The 22,440-nt window shown below is 43.2% G+C and overlaps 1 protein-coding gene across 5 annotated transcripts in view; it reads left to right on the forward strand.

The window, feature by feature from the left end:
• Positions 1-22,440, forward strand: part of CNTNAP4 (contactin associated protein family member 4) — a 270,899-nt gene that overhangs the window by 116,040 nt on the left and 132,419 nt on the right. The gene's annotated exons all lie outside the window — the stretch shown is intronic.

Genomic DNA, 22,440 nt, shown 5'->3' on the forward strand with positions numbered 1-22,440 from the left:
CTACATTTCTCAGGAAGACTAAAAGTACTCATGCTATACCTTATTGCAGATGTATATCAAGCAAAGCAGTGGAATATAAAGAACCACAATTAAAATGGTTAAATAATTAGATATCCAAATTATTCTAGCTTTTGACAAGATAAGGGGCATTGAAAAGCAAACAAACGTCAAAAAGCTAGATTTACCATTACTCTATTAACATCTTGGGGATGTATTCTGAAGACTGCAAAATCTCTTTTGTCTTGCTATGCATGATAAATTTATTTTCCCAAAGTATTAATCCCACGGTATCAAACTTTTTATTTATTTATTTATTTTTTAAATTGAAAAAAAAATATTAAGAGATACAGCAAGAACCATTTCATGTAGATTCAATTTTGGTCCTCTAATACAAAGTCTGGATTCTGATCTTGATTTGAAATTGCAGCCCATTTAGCTTTGTAGTTAATAATATATCTTGCTATTCTCGTCATGTTCTATTCACGTGAAACTTACTGAGACTGGAGGATTCTCAATGCCAGACAGATAATGTCCAAACCAGATTAAATGATAATTTAGACCACAGTTATCTCTTTCCTTGATCCTCAGTGATTATCAGTCTGGACTACAGAAATAATCTTTGTATCTCTGTTCTCTGATTTTAACCTGTCAAGTTACTTCTATTCTTCTAACCATACAGAAGAGATCTGATTCATTTTTGAATTGTACTAGGCTTTAGGCTTCAGCTGTTTCTTGCTGCAGTTAAACTTTATGTTAAAATGTATTTCATTTTATGAATTTTAATTTTGTTGACTTTCAATTCTAAATGTTCTTAACACTTTTATTGTTAAACCCCATCTATGGTATAATGAGATTATGCAGTTGCTTACTTGCTGCATAATTATACTTCCTTTTGAATTTGCTTCATACTTCTGCTTCGGCTTGTGTTTTCATAACAAAGAGAAATAAATGAGTTTCTAATCCATATGGCTGTGGGGAGTGAGAAAAGAAAAACAATCTTCCAAATGTTAAATGAGCATACGCTGCTACAACATTGTCCTTGCCCATCTTCAGACAGGCTGATAAAACAAATCTGAGAGGTGGAAATGTTTGATCTCTTCAGTGAGGGCATTTTTGAAATCCCTTATTGTTACTGAACATATCTACTGATGCAGATAGTTATTTCTTGTATATTGCCACCAGTAAAAAAATTCCCTGAATTGTTAAATACTGATGCAGTATTTATCCTGATTATGTCAGGACTTTTTTAAATCTGCAGGAGGGGAAAAGTAAGGCCATTTCATGCTCTGAAACTTAATAAAAAATTTATTGTGTTTATGTTTGCAATGCAGATTGGAGATACGGCTGGCAGGCAGTGATGCATAATTTAAGGATGTAAACCATCAATTTCAGGGATACTCTATTGATTTTTTATTTATTTTATTTTATTTTATTTTATTTATTTTATTTTATTTTATTTATTTATTTATTTTATTTTATTTTATTTTATTTTATTTTATTTTATTTATTTTATTTTATGTATCTTTATTTAGGAAATCTGCTTTTAGGGAATACATTTCCTCCTTTCTAAACCAAAACATAGACAATTGTCTATGGAATTAAACTCTTAAATCTCTATTTCCTTTATAGATTTTCTTTGACTATTATCTGTTTACATTAACTCTTCTTAAATGAAGTGTCCAAGTTCATTTCAGACAAGAGCATCCCACATTTTATAATACATATTATGTTTTTTTATTATTTATTATTATTATTATTATTATTATTATTATTATTATTAATTGAGCCATTGGCCTATTGCAAGATTTCTTACTAGAGGTATTTTTTTCCCCTTTTTTGACTGATATTGTGCATTAGAAATACAGGAGATGTCCAGTTTTGAGGGTTCCATGATGCTATAAATACTTCAGAATCCTTCAATGCCTACAAAGATTTATATTTTGTACCCAATCTTTCTAAAACTGAGTAGAAATGTTACAAATTTTTTTGTACAATTTCATAGCTCTCTACTTTTTTCTTTCCAAAAGTTAATTTTAAACTTTCTTTGTCATTTTTTTGGCTTATCTTTGTGGTTCTGGAGCTCCTGTCATCACTGAGACATGTAACTGTAATGGTACTTGTGGATGAAAGTCCTCTATTGTCTTATTCTGCCATGTGGTTATTTCATAAACCTTTCTCTTGCAATTTTTCACTCACTGTAAGATTTTTATAACTGAGAAGCAAAAAAGACTATCAAAACATCTGCAAATGATCTAGTAGTCTAAACCTTTTTAGAGTGTTCAGTTGAAAGAATGGTCACCCTAAAAATGTTTGAATTGAATCATGTCCAATATAAGTATTTTGTTTTTCCTCCCACCGACTACAAAATGATTCATTATCAGTTTGTTCTCATTTAAATTTAAATATTCTGAAGCTGAGTGAGATGAACCCCTCTCACCTCTTTGGCTGCTAAATATGGTGTCTTTAATTCTTTGCTTAATAGGAAATTATTTTAAATGAGTTGTGGCAACCCTGTTCTTTACCCATGTAATGTATCTTGGTCTCAGTCTCCTCATTTACAGTTTACTGATGTATGCCTTACTTGCTATCTTACACCTGTAAGGAGTTTGTCTTTCATGATATAGAAGCCATTTGGCCTTCAGTGTTAAGTACTAAAGATACTTTTGAAAGACTAACACTGACTTACGGAAAACGGACTCCACAATCAGTAAGATTGTAAAGTAGGTATGTTTATTCAGCGCTGGGCAGCACAGAGGGTAGTCCCGCCAAAGTCGTGCGCACCTGACGCGGCAACTTGCCATGGTTATATGCAGCAAAGAGTTGCATATGCCACAATACACCTATACATATTCATAACCTGTCCCCGCTTCATACTAAAATTAGTTCCAAGGAGTCATTTCCATAAACTTCTCCCATCTGCACTTGCGCAGTGTATTCTGGTGGTGGTCTTCGGGGGTCGTGGGGATGAAGATTGATGACTCTTCCTTGTCACTGCTAGATGACCTCTTGTCTCTGCGCAGATTCAGTTGCTTCTTGGATCTTGTCCATCCGCAGGACCAGTTTCTACCAGTTTCTTAAGATAGGCTCACACTCTTATTAAGAGACTGACTTTGGTAAAGGGGCCCAAGGCTTCTTGCTTTAATTAATTTGCACAAGCACCATAGTTAGTAAAGACACTAAGTAGGATCCTAGTTTCATGCCGTCAGCACTCTATCTCTACTTGATAAGATTCCCCTAACTCCCTCTCTCAGTCCCCCCTTTTCTAAAAAGTTAGTAAATTCTCTAAAAGTTAGTAAATTATTATATTCTCCTAACTCCCTCTCTCAAACACCATTACAGTTACTAGGTATCTTCTCATTATAGATTAACTATTGTAACAGTAGTTTTCTTTGACAAAAATCTCTGCATACCCATTTTGGCAGCCCTCACGAGGAAGGCTGATGAGGTGTGGGCAGAGCCAGCAGTGTTCCCTCTCTGGCCATACAAAGGCGGTCCCTAGGGAGTGCAAGTGATCAGGATGGGCAAACAGGGCATGGTGCGTCAGTCAGGGCATGGCGTGGCAGTGTGAGTAGCAATTCACACAGGCTGGTTAAGTGGGGAGGGAGACCTCACCACTGTTTTCCAATGGTCTTTCCCAACAGTGGTTGTAATCTGCTCGTGAAGAGCCCAGCCATGGTATCCACCAGGCAGAAAAACATGGCCTCTGCATCTCTTGTGGCCTCTCCAGCCACAGTCACTGTTGTGGCTACCCAGACACAGATCTCGGGGAAACACGCAGCCATCCAGGTCTTGGGCTGCAGGGTGTGCCTGACTCTTCTGTTGGTGTCTGACAGCAGCAGCGAGAGATATGCCTGTGAGAGGTGTGCCCAGGTTGAAGAATTGCTCAGCCTGGTGGTGGAGCTTCAGGAGGAAGTGAGTAGGTTAAGGAGCATCAGGGAGTCGGAGAGGGAAATTGACTGGTGGAAGCATACTCTACCCTCCCTGAGACAGACTCATAAGCCTGCCACAACACAATTAATAAAGGTTCTTCTATCCCACCAGGCAGACGCTACACAGAAGTTAAATGTCCTCCCATCCCACCAGGCAGTAGGAGAGGACTTAGGCCAAGGGGGGAATGGAAGCAGGTTTCTGCTCCGGGTGGTAGGCGAGCCCTGTCCCTGCCCACCTCACCTTCCCATCTACCCTTATATAACAGGTATGAGACTCTAGAACATGACAGTCAAAACAACGACGTAGATGAAAGCCCATCCCAGTTGGAAGGGGTGTCTAAGGCAAGGCAATCTACCCGCTGCATCACTACATCTTCTATCAAGAAAGAAAGAAGGGTTATCCTCATGGGGGACTCCCTTCTGAAAGGGACAGAGGGCCCTGGAATGTCATCCGGACCCAACCCACAGGGAAGTCTGCTGCCTCCCTGTGGGATGTGTAAGAGACATTGCCAGGAAAGTCACTTGCCTGGTATGGCTCACGGAGTACTACCCACTACTGTTTTTTTCAGACTGGTAATGATAAAGTAACAAGGAGAAGTCCCAGAGTGATCAAAAGGGACTTTAGGGCTTTGGAGCAACTAGTTAAAGGATCAGAGGCACAGGCTGTGTTTGCCTCTGTCTTTCTGATAGGAGGGATCAATGCTGACAGGCAGACTCAACTCATCAAAACATGGCTTCGAGACTGGTGCCACCAGCAGAACTTTAAGTTTGTTAATCACAGGAAGGTCTACATGACACCGGGGTTGCTGGCACCAGATGGGATGCACCTCTCTCAGAGGGGTGAAAGGATTTTTGCCTAGGCGTTAGTGGGGCTGATAGATAGGGCTTAAAACTAGAGTCGAAGGGGGAAAGGGATAAAACCAGGCCTGATGGTGATAAACTAAGGGATGGCACTCTAGAATCAGAGGGACTGTGTGCTAGTGAGGTCCTTTGGTCTGCTCCACAAGGTGCTGCATACAATAAGGTGCATTTGAAGTGCTTCTACACAAATGCAAGCAGTATGAGGAATAAAATGGATGAGCTAGAAGTCTTGGCCCAGTCCCACAGCTATGATATCATCAGCATATGCGAAACGTGGTGGGATGAGTCCTGTGAATGGTGTGTCACAAAAGATGGTTACAGGCTCCTCAGGAGGGACAGGCAGGGGAGGTGAGGTGGGGGGGTGGTGATGTACGTGAAGGAGGGGCTAGACTATGTGGTACTTCAAGTTGGCGATGGCAAAGTTGAGAGACTCTGGGTAAGGATTAGGGGATGAACAAATAAAGGGGATGTCATTGTGGGAGTCCATTACAGACCACCCGGCCAGGATGATGACACCAATGAATTATTCTCTGAGGAACTAAGAGATACCTCAAGATCAACTGCCCTTCTCCTTACGGGGGACTTCAACTTGCTAGATGTCAACTGGGATTACCACATGGCCAACAAGAGCAGGTCCAGGAGGTTCCTAAAACACCTCAATGATAACTTCTTGGTGCAGGTGCTAAGGGAGCCAACTAGGAAAGGTGCCCTCCTAGACCTGTTGCTGGAGAATAGAGAGGGTCTTGTGGGAGACATGTCAATCGGTGGCCGTCTTGGTCATAGTGACCATGAAGCGGTTGAGTTTAAAATTTTTGGTGACAGAAGGAAAACTGCCACCAAAACTTCAGCCCTGGATATGGGGAGAGCAGACTTCAGGCTGCTCAGGGAACTAGTTAGCAAGGTCCCCTGGGAAACTGCTTCTTGTGCTGGTCAGTCTTTAAGCTGGTCAGTCCTTAAGCACTGTGCTGGTCAGTCTTTAAGCACTGCCTCCAAAAGCACAGGATCAGGCAATTCCAAAACATCAGAAGCCAAGCAGGCAGGGCAAAAGGCCAGCCTGGATGACCAGGGATCTTCTTCTGAAGCTTAGGCAGAAAAAGAAAATGTACAGCTGCTGGAAGGAGGGTCAGACAACATGGAAGGAATACAGGGATGCTATTCGTGTTTGTAGGGAGAAAATTTGTGAGGCCAAAGCCCAATTAGAGTTGAAGCTGGACAGAACTGTGGGAGACAATAAAAAGTTGTTTTGTTTGTTTGTTTTTGTTTTTTAATACGTGAACAGAAAAAGGAGAACCAAAGAAAATATAGGTCCGCTACTTGTTGGGGAAGGTCACCTCACAGACAAGGACATAGGCAAAGCAGAGACATTTAATGCCCTCTTTGACTCCGTCTTCAACACTGATGATGGGCTTCGGGACCCAGGGTGCCCTGAGCTGGACGACTGTGACGGTGGGAATGATAAACTTCCAACCAACCCTGAACATGTGCGGGATTTTCTGCTCCACCTGGATCCATACAAGTCCATGAGTCCGGATGGGATTCATCCCAGGGTGCTTAAAGAGCTGGCTGACATCATCACGGGACCTCGCTCAATTACTTTTCAACGATCTTGGGAATCTGGAGAGGTCCCAGTAGACTGGAAGCTGGCAAATGTTGAACCGATTTTCAAGAAGGGTAAGAAAGAAGACCCTAGCAATTACAGGCCTGTCAGTCTCATGTCAGTGCCTGGTAAAGATAATCCTTGAAGTTACTGAAGTGCACCTGGGGGACAATGCAGTCATTGGTCCCAGCCAACATGGGTTCACGAGGGGTAGGTCCTGTTTGACTAACTTGATTTCCTTTTATGATAAGATCACCCATCTAGTTGATCAAGGGAAAGCAGCTGATGTGATCTTTTTGGATTTCAGTAAAACTTTTGACACAGTTTCCCACAGGAACCTACTGGACAAAATATCCAGCATACAGCTAAACAGAAACATCATACCATGGGTGAGCAATTGGTTGACAGGCAGGGCTCAAAGGGTTGTGGTAAATTGGGCCACATCAGGCTGGCAGATGGTCACTAGTGGGGTCTCCAAAGGCTCCATTTTAGGGCCAGTCCTCTTCAATGTTTTTGTAAACGATTTAGATGTAGGACTCGAAGGTGTTTTGAGAAAATTTGCCAACGACACCAAACTTGGAGGAGTTGTGGACTCGGATGAGGGTGGAAAGGCCTTGCAGAGAGATCTGGACAGATTGGAGAGCTGGGCGATCACCAACTGCATGAAGTTTAACAAGAGCAAGTGCCGGATCCTGCACGTGGGACGGGGCAACCCTAACTATACGTACAGACTGGGGGATGAGATGCTGGAGAGCAGCCCCACAGACAGGGATCTGGGGGTTGTGGCTGATAGCAAGTTGAATATGAGCCAGCAGTGTGCCCTCGCATCCAGGAGGGCCAACTGTATCCTGGGGTGCATCAAGCATGACATTGCTAGTCGGTCAAGGGAAGATTGTCCCGCTCTACTCTGCACTGGTGCGGCCTCACTTCCAGTACTGTGTGCAGTCCTGGGCAACACAGTACAAAAAGGACATGAAAGTGTTGGAGAGTGTCCAGAGGAGGGCTACTAAGATGGTGAAGGGCCTGGAGGGGAAGACGTATGAGCAGCAGTTGAGATCACTTGGCCTGTTCAGCCTGGAAAAGAGGAGGCTGAGGGGAGACCTCCTTGTGGTCTACAGCTTACTCATGAGGGGGAGTGGAGGGGCAGGCACCTATCTATTCTCTTTAGTGACCAGTGGTAGGACCCACAGGAATGGTGTCAACCTGCCACAGGGGAGGTTCAGGCTAGACATTAGTGAGAGGTTCTTCACTGAGAGGCTTGTCGCACACTGGAACAGGCTCCCCAGGGAAGTAGTCACTGCACCAAATCTGTCAGAGCTTAAGAAGTGTTTGGGCTGTGCAATTAGTCATGTGGTCTGAATTTTTGGTTAGACCTGTGTGGAGCCAGGAGTTGGACTCGATGACCCTTATGGGTCCCTTCCAACTCGGGGATTCTATGATTCAACTCTATGATTCTGTGATTTTTATTTCTTTCTGCTCTGACATAATTATCAGCCTTTTTCTTCTTCTTCTTCTTCTTCTCTCTCTCCTTTTTTTTTTTCTTTTTTTCTTTTTTTTTAATTCTCTCAGTATTTTCTGCGTTGTTCTTGAAACTTATGTTAAGGTTTGAGTTCTCAGGCTGCAATTAGTAGGATCAATATTAACAGTTTTTTAAAAGTTGGTACAATTCTGTTCTGCATATAATTTCCAAGTGAAATAGTTGTTCTTAATTATAAAATGCCTAAAAATCTCTCCCTTTGAGACGGATTAGTTTAATCTTGAAAAGGGATTAATGCAAATCAATTTTAGATTTTCTTTAATTTTATTGTAAATATAAATGTGTTTGACCTACGAATGTGTATCTTTATGTGTATGCTATTGAAGCTACTTATTTATTTATTTATATTATTTATTTATTTATATTATTTATTTATTTATGGATTCTTACCACGGGGTCCATCCACCAGGAGCAAACTGCTCCAGCCTGGATCCCCCCCAGACAGCAGCAGCTCCTGCCAGATCTGCCAGCAGCTCCTGCCAGATCCGCCAGATCAGCTGCTCCTGCATGGTCTTCTCTCTGCAGGCTACAGGTCTGGCCTGGAATCTGCTCCAGCAGGGGTTCTCCACTGGCCGCAGCCTCCTTCAGGGCAGATGGACCTGCTTCACCATGGGCTCCTCCATGGTTTGCAGCATGGAAATCTGCTCCACCATGGTACACCACAGCCTGCAGGGGGACAACCTGAGTCACCATGGTCCTCTACACATGTCACAGGGGAACTTCTGCTCCATGCCTGGAGCACCTCCTACCCCTCCTTCTTCACTGACCTTGGTATCTGCAAGGCTGTTTTTCACTCCTCTCTCTCCCAGCTGCTGCTACCCACCAGTGTGTTTTTTTGTTTGTTTTGTTTCTTAGATATGCTCTCACAGAGGCACAAACAACATCACTTACTGGCTTGGCTCTGGCCAGCAGCAGGCCCCATCTAACATAAGGCAGCTTCTGGATTCTTCTCACAGAAGCCATCCCTACGGCCCCCCACTACCCAAACTTTGCCATGTAAGCCCACTACAGGGCCTGATGAAGAGCAAAGTCAGGACCCTGAACTTCCAAAGAGTGAACTTCAAGCTATTTAAAGACCTAGTGGATGATATCCCCTGGAACACTGTCCTTATGGACAAAGGAGCTGAGCAGATCTGGCAACTCTTTAAAGATGTTTTCCTTAGAGCACAAGAACTCTATATCTCCATATATAAGAAAGCAAGTAGGGAGGGCAGACAACTGCATGGCTGAGCAAGCACCCGCTGGTCAGACTGAGGTGCATGGGCAGCAGGGTGAAGGAGGTGATTGCACCCCTCTACTCTGCTCTTGGAGGCCTCATTTGGAGTACTGTGTCCAAGAGGCCTGGTTTCCCCAGCACAAGAAGGATGCGGGTCTGTAAGAACGGGTCCAGAGGAGGGCTAAACTGTTGTTAATGACATGAAAACAGGGGATGGTTTTAAACTAAATGAGAGGAGATTTACAGTAGAGGTTAGGAGGAAATTCTTCACTCAGGGGGTGGTGAGGCACTGGAAGAGGTTGCCCAAAAGACTGTGGATGCCCCATTCCTGCAGGTGCTCAAGACATTGTTTGGTGAGGCCATGGGCAACCAGATCTAGTGGGTGGCATCCCTGGCCATGGTAGGGAGATTGGAACTAGATGACCTTTAACGTCCCTTCCAACAGGAGCCACTCTACAGTTGTATGATTATATGATTCTATGATTGTATGATTCTATGGTTGTATGATTCTATGATTCTGTGACTCTACGAAGAATACTAAGACACTGTCTGTGGAGTGGCACCACTTATATTTTGTTTACTGGAAAAGAAACATGTCCTGCTAAAGGTGCTGGGGGGGGGGGGGGCAGGGATGGGGGGGGCTGTCTCTTGCAGGGCTGGAGAGAGCCTGGGTTCCTGTCAGCCCTTCTCTTTGGGACGCACCGGGGCCCCCCATGTGAGCTGTCCCTGCCCTGGCCAGGAGAGGGCCTGCGGCTGCAAGCCCTGCACCACAGCATCTTCTGCAGCTGCTTGTCCAGGCTCTGTGAAGGACTTCTCCTGCTCCCTGGGGATGGGTGCGGTGGGCAGGTGGCCAGCACCCCCACGCAGGGCAGCACTGGAGATGCTGGGGAGCTCCTCAATATCAGAAGTCTCTGGGCTGCTGGAGGAGAGCAGGCTGGGGAAAGGAGTCTCCCAGGGGGAGGCAGCAGGGCTGAGGGTGGTTGCAGGGATTTCTTCTGGCTCCCTGGCATTGTGAGAGCCCTCAAAGTCCACCTCAGGGCCGTTCTGGTGCTGGCTGGCAGAAGGGGGTTCCAGGAGCCCAAGCTCTTCAAGGAACTCGTCACTACACATCTCCACGGTTCCATCAATGAGCTGGTGCACAAAGCTCACTGTCTCGCCCTGCAGGAATGGTTGCAGCCCCTGGACCAAGGCCTCCTCAGCCAGCCCGCAGTGGCACAAGCAAGCAATGATGTTGGCCTCCAGTACATCCTGGTCCCAACAGGCAGCCACGAACAACTCCCTAGCTTGCTGGTGCACCCAGGGCTGTAGCGGACCGAGGACATCTGGGTAGTCCCTGAAGAGGGCTGCCCATTCCTTGGGCATGAGGCCACTCACTGCAGTCTGGGGCACCAGCTCAGCAGCCTCCTGCTCATCTTGGTGGCTATCATCTTGGGGCTCTGCTCAGCAGATAACTTGGACCTCCAGAAAGTCATCTTCTGACCAGATGGAGTAGCAGATGGAGGTGATGTCCTGCCTGCAGAGGTGGCAGTTGGCACTTCTCTTGGCCGAGCGCATGATGCAGCCAAAGCAGAACTGGTGCAGACAGGGGCTGATATAGCTGGGATCCTTTGGGGTCCCCTGGCACACAGGGCAGGTCATATCAGCCTCACTGGCCATGGAGTTGTCTTGCTGCAGCAGGCTGGGAAGCTGCTTCCCCTCACTGGCGCCGCTGTGACAGGTGCAAACAGGTGACGCTGTGACAGGTGCATGCTGCAAGAAGGAGAGAGGCCAGGATCATTGGCTGTGCCAGGATGAGCAGTGGCAGTGCCCTGGCCCCTCAGTAGGAAACCCTCTGGCCCCAGTCCCATGGCTGGGCCATACCATGCCCCCTGTGGGCTGCCCTGGGGCACGTTTCCCCACACAGCTCACCTGTGCTGCTTCAAGCGTGCCCCACGGGGCCCCGACTGCCTGAGCCAGGCAGGGCCGGGGAAACACAGGCACTGGCTGTGGGGACAGGCACAGAGAGCAGCTGCCAGCGACCCCACAGCACAGCCCCACCAAATCCTTGCTCAACACTCCAAGCCTCGCACACACTTTCAGCAGGACTCCAGGCACGAGCCAGGCTTGGGACAGACTCTGCTGGCACCCCAATATGAGCAGCGAGGGCCATGAGGTCACATCCCATTGCTGGGTGATGTCACAGTCCTGTCTGCCCCGGCAGCTGCCTGGGGTCACAGCTCCAATACAGGGTTCACTGGGGCCCTGCGTCTCCTGCCCGGTGTCTTCATGGCGCTGGGGTGGCCAGGGCCTGGTCAGTCACAGGCTTTGTGCCTGTTGGGCTTTTTGAAGAGGTTGGTGCCCAGGCCATTCCCTCCAAAATGGCCTCTTGGTCTGGCAGATGCAGGACAGCCAGAAATGGTCGCAGTGTGTTCCAGCTTGTCCCACTGCATGGACACGCAATGGATGTCTGTGACTGGGAGTTTTCATCGAATGCTAGAATGTCCCCAGCTGGAAGGGACCCCCACGAATCCTTGAGTCCAGCTTCTGGCTCCACTCAGGAGCCCCCAAAATCAAAAGCACATGTGTGAGAACATTGCCGAGACTTTTTGTGAACTTCAGCAGGCTTGCTGCCCTGACCACTTCACTGGGAGACCTGTTTCAGTGCCCAAGCCCCCTGTCATTGAAGAATTTTTTCCTCACCTCCAGACAGACCCTACCCTGTCACAGGCTCATGCCATTCCCTTGGGTTTTGTTGCAGTCTCCAGAGAGCAGAGCTCAGCACCACCCCCTCTGCTCCCCTCATGAAGAAGCTGTAGGCCGCCACAAGGCCTCTCAGTCTCCTGCAGGCTGAACCAATGCAGCGACCTCAGCTGCTCCGCATTCGTCTTGCCCTCCAGACCCTTCACCATTTTGAAGCCCTCCTTTGGATGCTCTCTAATAGTTGTATGTCCTTCTGATATTGCAGTGCCCAAAAGTGCACACAGTTTTGTGGAGCCAAAACAGCACAGAGCAGAGCGGGACAATCACTACCCTCAACTGACTAGCAATGTCATGCTTAAAGCACCCCAGGATATGGTTGACTCATTTGTCTGCCAAAGCACACGGCTAACTTGCTGTTGACCATATGTGATGTATTTGAAAAAAAAAAAAAAGTCAAATTTACAAAAAATAACTTTATACATTATTTACATTTAATGTAAAGTCAAATCAACAAAGAACAAGTAACCTTAACCAGAGAGGAATTTTCTCAACCAGTTGAGAAGTAGAAGATGTAGAAGAAAAAAAGAGAATTTCAGCCACATTGAGAAATTCTGACCTTTGTTCATACATTGTGAATATATCATAGTTAATGTTCCATTAAGCTATAAGTGCATATAATTAACAAAAACTTTATTTTGGCTCTTACACCCAATAGCAAGCACCTGTTTCTGTTCTGCCTGCCACTGCAGTGTCCACATGTGCTTGACTGTCAGATATGGATTTCTGGGGAGTCATTCCTGCACAGAAATTGCTGTCATGCTGGGAAGCCTAGTAGCCTTCCAAATCACTTGAATACATTTTTCATTTTTATGAATGATGCCATAAAGTAAACAAGCAAACAAACAAACAATAACAAAAACAATAAAACAGTGGATAGAGAGGCTTTTTTATTGAAATAAAAGTAGGTTTGCATGCATTACTACCGTTTCAACAACACTGAAATTTATCTGTTATTATGTGAATTAATCATGGTCAGCCCTGATCAGCTCCAGTATGACTTCTGATTGTGAGATGAATGTGTATGCCTTTTAGGGTCACTTCTTGAATCTTGCTATTTCTTTTAAACATATTCAATTAATTAGTGTACAGAAATTGAGTGTATAATGTTATGTTATTTCATTAAAAAGCCATTATTTATTCTCATTTCCTACAGAACCATTTTAGCTTTGGTAGGGAAATCAAAAGACTTAGTCTTGTCCCATTAAGAGAGAGAGAGAGAGAGAGAAATCTACTACTAGAATAGATTTTAATCTGGGTTACATTCATGCACTTGAAGATACAAACCTTGTCTTCTGAACACTTTCTACAAATCCATTCACTGCATCTTTAACAGATTTAATGCCTTGCAAGGTAGAATTAAAGAGGGGGGAGGGAAAAAATTACATTTATGTTACAATTATTTTCTTGGAAGGTGTTGTAAATGATTTGACTTAATTCCTGATAATAAAATATCAGGAGTACCAAATTACTGCATAAGTACACCATCCTACAGAGTGCTATTTAAAAAGGAACCTCAATAAAGTTCTCTTTAGTAAAACCATTTTAATTCTCAGAACGCATTCAGAAGAAGAGAAAGGTAGTATAGATGAGAAGGGCATATGAAAAGTTTTGCTATAAGCAACATTCCACTGTTCAAAAGCTTTATGAGCCACTTAAATATCTTCTGATAATGTTAGCATTTAAGCTGTACATATTATAGTATTTTTATAACAGTACGGGATAACTGATACTGTGGGGTACCATATATTTCTATCTATTAGCTCTTATAAATCAAGATCAGTTTTATTAAATCTTGAAATTCTTCTTCATATCAAATCTTTTTCTTTGAAAAAAAATGTATTCCCATTGTACATAATTTGGATAAAAATAGAAATTAGGATCTACAAGAGATCTTGTTTTTTAAGTTCACCTTTTTAGTTGAAAAATAATATTTTTAGAAGTATTATCACCAAAATTTTTATATAACATCATTGTATATATTTGTAATATACTGTGTATTTGGCAAAAGGACCAATTCGTTTTTGATTGACTTTGATGCAACACAGCACAGACAAAGTGGAGAAGCTACTTGCACTTCAGTAGTGTTCATCAATCCTAACCTAGAATCAGTTCCATTAAAGGACCTTTTATTGAAGTTTCCAGTCCAAGTTAAAAGCTGGTGAGACACTAAAGTGGCCAAACTGCTTTCTGGTGTACTGAATGCTGGACCAGTCCATTAGGGACTTACTCAAATAAGATCAACAAAACCTTTTACACAGGTTATCAGTCAGTCTTTATTTAGATAGTGATACTTAGTCATTGCTGAGCTAGACTGAATTCTAACTCATCACCTAGAAATGAAAAGATACCTTTTCCATTTCTTGCTCTCCCAATTATCTCAATTCAGACATAGTTTTTTTTGTCACTATCCTGGGTAAGGTGTATTGAAGAGTAATGATTACAATATATGGATTAGTTGGACTCGACAAATACAATTGCACTGAGGGCAATGATTTAAATGTTATGGAAATAATTGTAAATCTGTAAAAGGCACTTTTATCGAGTTATGGTTCATTTTTGTTGATTTACTTGAGTACTTTTTCAAGATATTTCTTAGGGATGTGCTAGAAGCTGAGAGACTTCTACAATAAAAGTGATATACCGTGAAACAACAGCTATTCTTTACTTGCAGTCAAGATGGAAACTGTTCTGCACTTATTTTATATCCTGTTTTCTCTTTGTGGCCTGCCTTTGATTTTGTTTGCACCTTATATCATTAGATCAGTTTGTCCCTATAATTCTACAGGGAAACCTGTGATACCTCTTGCTTATTTTCCCAGATCACAGCATATTGTGTATTTTAGGCCAAATTATTTAGACTTTTGTTTGTATTTTAAAATACAGATTGTTCTTCCAATCCCTGCTGTACTTAATGTTCCCTTATAAAATTCTTATCTATTCTGAGACTACCTGTGACAAATTTGAGTCATTTTATCTACAATTTTCAATGCCAGACAACTGCCTCAGACAATTTTAAGGATGTTTTCAAATAAATCTGAGCATGAATTTCTGATGGCATGGTGTCTCCATGCTCCAGGTAAAAAAAATCCAGAAGCAGACATGCTTTTCTTTGGTTCCTGACAGGGTTTAATACCACCTAATTAGAGACGTTTAACTACAGACTACAAGTTTCTCATTTTTGTAGGTTTCTTCAGTGTTGGTGCATAAAAGCAGTCTATCCTTCCTAAAAGACAGACTATTTTCTGAAAGTACATTATTCTTAATGAACTCTTCCAACAGTGTGGACTCATGCGGACACAGCGGTATTTCCAAGAAGTGTTGCCAGGATTAAGAAGTGACATCAAGATTGTTCTTCTCAGAGAAAAAAAAAAAATCACAGAAAATTCAAGTCACACATCTGATTTGCTGCTTCAGGTTTTGCAAAGTTCAGTACTGGGACAAATTTTACAGACCCATGTAAACCTGTTATCTCACAATCATGAGTAGAAATTTTGGAATTTTCTTTTTTACTGATAGTGATAACTCCACCCCTCCCCCCCCCCCCCCCCCCAGTTACCATATACAAAGAGCTAAGATGTTTCTTACCACTTCCATTTAGTTCTTTTTGAAATTACACAAACCTTATAAGAGAATTAGTTCATGAGGGACTGTGTACATCTAGCAGAAAAGGATTGTCGGCATCGAGGCCACTCGAAGCAGCCGAGGGAGCCGCCAGGACCCGGCAGCCATCGCGAGGGAGACTGACGAGGAGTAGGTGGAGCCAGCAGCGTCAGCGGCGGGCCATTTAAATCGGGTGCCACCGCCGTTTCGCAGCCACTTGCCGAGACGATCGGCTCTGGGGCAGACGCGTTCTGCAGCGGAGCGGGGGATCAAGAGAGGCAGGGCTTTTTTTTTCGGCATCGAGGCCACTCGAAGCAGCCGAGGGAGCCACCAGGACCCGGCAGCCCTTGCAAGGGAGGCTGACGAGGAGTAGGCGGAGCCAGCAGCGCCCCCTCCTTGGCCGTTCAAAAGCAGCCTCTAGGGAGCGCAAGTGACCAGGACGGGCAAACAGGGTGTGGTGCGTCAGAAGGGTGGGGCGCGACAGTTTGCGCAGGCAGGGCAAGCAGGGAGGGCCCTTCGCTGCTCTTTTGTTGCGGTCTTTCCCTTCGGTACTTGTAACCTGCCTGCGAGGAACCTGGTCATGGTATCCACCAGGCAGAAAACCATGGCCTCTGCATCTCTTGCGGCCTCTCCAGCCGCAGTCACCGATGTGGCTACTCAGACAGAGGGCTTGGGGAAACACACAGCCATCCAGGTCTTGGGCTGCAGGGTGTGCCCAAGTCTTCTGTCAGTATCTGACAGCAGCAGTGAGAGGTATGTCTGTGGGAGGTGTGCCTAGGTTGAAGAACTGCTCAGCCAGGTAGCGGAGTTTTGGGAGGAGGTGAGCAGGCTCAAGAGCATCAGGGAGTCAGAGAGAGAAATTGACTGGTGCAGGTGTACTCTACCCTCTCTGAGACAGACTCACAAGCCTGCCATAGCACAAATGTCTCCTGCTACGCAGAAGACACAAATTCTCTCATCCCACGAGGCAGTAGGAGAGGACCTAGGCCAAGGGGGGGAATGGAGGCAGGTTCTTGTTCAGAGTGGTAGGCGAGCCCTTGCCCACCTCCCCTTCCCATCTACCCTTATCAGAATCACAGAATCACAAGTGCCCTTTTAGATCTGTTGCTGGAGAACAGAGAGGGTCTTGTGGGAGGCATGGCAATTGGCAGCTGTCTCGGTCGTAGTGACCATGAAGTGGTTGAGTTTAGAATTTCTGGTGACAGAAGGAAAACTGCCACCAAAACTTCAGCCCTTGATATGGGGAAAGCAGACTTCAGGCTGCTCAGGGAACTAGTCAGCAAGGTCCCCTGGGAAACTGCTTTTGAAGGCATTGGCGTCCATCAGTGCTGGTCAGTCTTTAAGCACTGCCTCCTAAAAGCACAGGATCAGGCTATTCCAAAATATCAGAAGTCAGGCAAGTGGGGCAGAAGGCCAGTCTGGTTGACCAGGGATCTTCTAGTGGAGCCTAGGTGAAAAAAGAAAATGGACGGCTGCTGGAAGCAGGGTCAGACAACATGGAAGGAATACAGGGATGCTATTCGTGTTTGTAGGGAGAAAATTTGTGAGGCCAAAGCCCAATTAGAGTTGAAGCTGGACAGAACTGTGGGAGACAATAAAAAAGGTTTTTTTTAGATATGTGAACAGAAAAAGGAGATCCAAAGAAAACATAGGTCGGCTCCTAGGTCTCTAGGGAGGGTCTCCTCACAGACAAGGACATAGGCAAGCAGAGACGTTTAATGCCTTCTTCGCCTTGGTCTTCAACACTGATGATGGGCTTTGGGACCCAGGGTGCCCTGAGCCAGATGACCATGACGGTGGGAATGACAAAATCCCAACCGACCCTGAACATGTGCGGGATTTTCTGCTCCACCTGGATCCATACTAGTCCATGAGTCCGGATGGGATTCATCCCAGGGTGCTTAAAGAGCTGGCTGACATCATCACGGGACCTCTCTCAATTACTTTTCAATGATCTTGGGAATCTGGAGAGGTCCCAGTAGACTGGAAGCTGGCAAATGTTGAACCGATTTTCAAGAAGGGTAAGAAAGAAGACCCTAGCAATTACAGGCCTGACAGTCTCATGTCAGTGCCTGGTAAAGATAATCCTTGAAGTTACTGAAGTGCACCTGGGGGACAATGCAGTCATTGGTCCCAGCCAACAAGGGTTCACGAGGGGTAAGTCCTACCTAACAAAACTGATTTCCTTTTATGATAAGATCACCCATCTAGTTGATCAAGGGAAAGCAGCTGATGTGATCTTTTTGGACTTCATCAAAAGCTTTTGACACGGTTTCCCACAGGATCCTACTGGACAAAATGTCCAGCATACAGCTAAACAGAAACATCATACGATGGGTGAGCAATTGGTTGACGGGCAGGGCTCAAAGGGTTGTGGTTAATGGGGCGACATCAGGCTGGCAGATGGTCACTAGTGGGGTCTCCCAAGGCTTCATTTTAGGGCCAGTCCTCTTCAATGTTTTTATAAATGATTTGGATGTAGGACTTGGTGTTTTGAGCAAATTTGCCAACGACACCAAACTTGGAGGAGTTGTGGACTCGGATGAGGGTGGAAAGGCCTTGCAGAGGCCCCTCACTACAAGAACGACATCGAGGTGCTCAAGAGAGTCCAGAGAAGGACAACGAAGCTGGTGAGGTTTCTGGAGAAAAAGTCTTATGAGGAGCGGCTGAGGGAGCTGGGATTGTTTAGCCTGGAGAAGAGGAGGCTCAGGGGAGACCTCATCACTCTCTATAGGTACCTTAAAGGAGGCTGTAGAGAGGTGGGGGTTGGTCTATTCTGCCACGTGCCTGGTGACAGGACGAGGGGGAATAGGCATCGTGAATGTTTTGTATGTTTGGTTGTGCTTATATTCACAGTTTAGATTGCTTTAATCCATGTACTGTTCATGAAAGACTGAGATATCAAACTCATAAAGAGATCTAACTACAGTAAGTACACTCGTATTTTCAGAGTAACATCTATCAGTTTGTATGTTATCGTTACAAACACATCAATTCATCAATTTTCTGTTTCTACATTAAAAAAAAAAAAAATCTGGACGTAAAAAAAATCCCAGCTTTGACTTTTTTTAACTGAAAAGAAAAACCAATCTATTTCTCTTCAGTATTAGAGCTAATTGTGTTGCTATATTCCTGAAATTCTTTCTTAGACATATTGTGATATTTAAAAAGCTAAACTACTTTTTTTTTTTCATTAGAGTTGCCTTTTGTGATGTACTATTTTTGCCTGCATTTTATTACATATCTTGCACTACCTTGCATAGTTTACACTATTGGTTCTGCTGCTATATTCCAGTTTTCTAATCTTATAGAAAGATAGATAGATAGATAGATAGAATATGTATATGTATATATATATATAAAATATATATGTATATTTAACTTCCAGTCATTCATTTAGTCATCTTTCCATGGTCAAGGTAGTTGATCAGCCGAACAATTCTGAGAGATGTTAAACTGTAGGTGCCATAGTGGGAAAGCCCTTAGATCCATAACGAAATAAATAAATGTTGTAAATGCAATTGTTAACACTTGTTAACAGTGCTAACAAGTATAATTAGGTCCACATCTTTAATAAAAAGATTATTATGATGTATTTTTTCAGTGTTTAGTAAAGAATTAATCTGAATATTAGAAATGCCTATTTTTTTATTACTAGTGACTGTAATTTTTCTTTGTTTTTAAAATTTGAAATAGTTTGAAAAATCATCTTTTACCCTAATAATCCTACCATTCCTCCTGTATCATGATGTGTGTAGTTCATGTATCTTTCTGTACTTAGATATCTGACTTTTCTCCTTAACTCTTCTCATTTGTCTTCCTCCCACCTCTCACAAAAAAGCCCTCCTCCACAAATAATGGAAAATACAGCACCACAATTGGGGGATTAAAACTCTTCAGATTACCTATACAATCTGTTGGTCTTTCATTATGTCAAAATACCTTGATAGAGTCTCTTCAAAAATTTCCCAAAGGAACCTAGTAAACACACCTTTTTATTTTGCTCTGATAGTATTGTATCTGAACTTTCCCTAGAGAATTTCCTTAGATTTGCAGCAGCATCTGGTGAAAAAAACAGTATTTTTTCTCTTTATTCTCCTGATAGATTTCTCTCTTAAAACTAAGAAAATAAAAATTTGCAACAATTTCTGTAATCATTAAATTAACCAGGTATCAAGTTTTATTACAAAAATAAAATTAAAGCAAATTGCCTCTAAGATGCTTTTTTTTTTTTTTTTTTTTTTTTAGAATGGTGAATTTTGGTATTCTTTCACAGCCTCTTTGAATCCCAGTATTTCTAGGTAATCTTTCAGTCTTCTTGTATCTGTATTTTATTTGAATCCAACAAACAACAAAACGAAACAACAAAACCATATATGCATATGTACAAGTATATATGCAATATATATATATTATATTTATGAAATATATAGTAATACTATAAGGAACAATTAAACAAAATGGATAGCAGTTAGCTATTGTTGTTTGTGTGTCTTCAGCTAAGCCAGCACAAACATTTGCATTGCAAGTGCAAAGAATGGGTAATTATTCTTGTTTTGGTGTTGACACTTAAGAAATTGACTTCATAGTAATAACACGGATATGCATTATCCTCAATCATTTTTTGCCCTGTGCTGGTTTTACCCAGCTGGAGATCCACCACAACCACTCCCTCACTACCCCTCCTCAATGGGAAAGGGGGAAAAAATATGATGAAAAGGGCTCACAGGTTGAGATATGGACAGGAAGATCACTCAACAATTATCGTCACAGGCAAAACAGGATCAGAATAGGGAGCTTAAAATAATTTATTGCCTAACACTAGCAGACTAGAATTATGAGAAACTAAGAGCAAACTAAGAACACCTTCCCCCCATCCATGCTCCTCTACCTCCTTCTCATGAATGGCACAGGGGAATGGGGGCTGCGGTCAGTCCATAACACTTCATCTCAGCCTTTTCTTCATGGTCATTCTCTGCCTCTGCTGCAGTGTGGGGCCACTCCCACAGGATGCCATCTTTCCTGAACTGATCTTGAGTGGGCTTCCCACAGGCAGCAGCTCTTCAAGAACTGCTCCAAATAGGGATCCGTACCAGGTGGTCCATCTGTCAGGAGCACACTGCTCCGGCATGGGTCACACATGGGTGGCAGCTCCTGGTAGATCACTTGCTACGCTGTGGGCTCCTCTCCGAATGCTGAAACTCTGACCTGGGGCCTGCTCTGGCAGAGACTCTTCGTAGGCCGCAGCCTCCTTCAGGCCAGATCCATCTGCTCCAGCATGGGCATTTTCACAATCTTCAGGGGAACTTCTGCTTCAGTGCCTGGAGCACCCAGTGCCCTCTTTCTGCATTGTCCTTGAGGTCTGCAGGGCTGATTCTCACTCCTCTTTCTCCCAGGTGCTGTTGCACAGCACCTTTTTTTTTTTTTTTTCCCCCTCTCTTAAATATGTTCTCACAGAGGAGCAAACAACATCTCTTATTGGCTCCGTTCTAGCCAGTGTCGGGTCACTTTTGGAGCCAGATGAAACTGGCCCTTATCTAACATGGGGCAGCTTCTGGACTCTAATCTCCTAATTATAATTATAATTTTATATATATATATATATACATTTTTTTATTTTTATTTTTTCATCCTCTTCTTGTACATGGTATTTGGGAATTGGAGGCCATAAATTCAAAATAATTGGGTGACTAACTCATAGTTATTTCCAGGAGGCTGACATTAAAAACAAGATCCTCACAGTACTGCCCAGGTTTTTTAACTCGTAACAGACATATAGCATGATAATATATATTTCTTTTTTAAAACCTGCATATGATTATTCAGATACTGTGACATCTATAGTTTATCTATCTTCAAATAGATTTGCTGCAATATAAAGCTAAATTACTCTCTAAACCTCCATTCTACGTAATCTGGTAACTTGAACATGAGCACTTAAGGTAGTGCCTCATGTAAATGACTTCATCAACAGCTGAAGTACTTTGCATCTTGGAAGAAAACAAACCATTAATAAAATGGCATAATATGAAGAAACATCTAATTATGCATTCTGTTTTTCTCACTTCTTTTCTAATTTGTTGTGAAGGGCAGAAAAAGAAGGAAGGTTCAGACTGCATATTAAGAAAAATTTAGTTACTGAGAGGGTAGTCTAACACTGGAAAAAAGCTTCTTATCGTAGTAGCTTTTGCTTTGTGAGGCAGCAGGAACAACCAGAGGTGAAATTTTTGCTGAAATGCAGAGTACATTTATTTTCTTTCACACCTGGGCAGAAGCACACAAGCAGGACACAAGGCGCCACTGAGCTTGGTCCATGATAGAGGATCATTAACCTGTCTGTTTATACCTGTTAATCAAGGGTTCACACAGGCATAGTTTACCACTAAGCATTGATCTTCACTGTGCTTTGATCTCTATGCTAATGCAAGGACCTCAAACATATCCAGTAGGATGTCTCTAAGTCTACCAAATACCCATGTTATCTATGCACAGATTTTCTACTTGTTAAACACACAAAAGAAAAATAGTAATAAGTATGATATATGTGTTTTCCTACATGACTACTCTCCAGGCTTTATGTATTCCCCTCTGCAAGGTCACTTGAGTGCATTTTCAATCATCCAATTAGATATTTGATATTAGAAAAATATCTAATCTTTTGAATTACTCTGAACCTTCCAATCCTGTTTGTGATAGTGAGCCTTAGGAACACAGCACATTGCCCCTGGTGTTGTAGATAAGGGAAGCTAAAAGCGTTAAAAATGCCTTCAAGAATACCAGCAGAAATTAGAGCTAGTACTGGCAGTATTTGTAAGATTAGAAAAATTTGTATGGTGATTGACATTTGCAAAGCAGCAATAGATAAATAGATAGATAGAAAAATAGTGTAAATAATAAAAAATATGCAACACAATAATGTTTTTCTTCTTGAAGTTGGGATAATATCAGTAAAGCACAGAAT

Source organism: Anser anser (genome assembly GCF_964211835.1).
Source record: "Anser anser genome assembly, chromosome: Z".
In the NCBI taxonomy this organism is placed as follows: Eukaryota; Metazoa; Chordata; class Aves; order Anseriformes; family Anatidae; genus Anser; species Anser anser.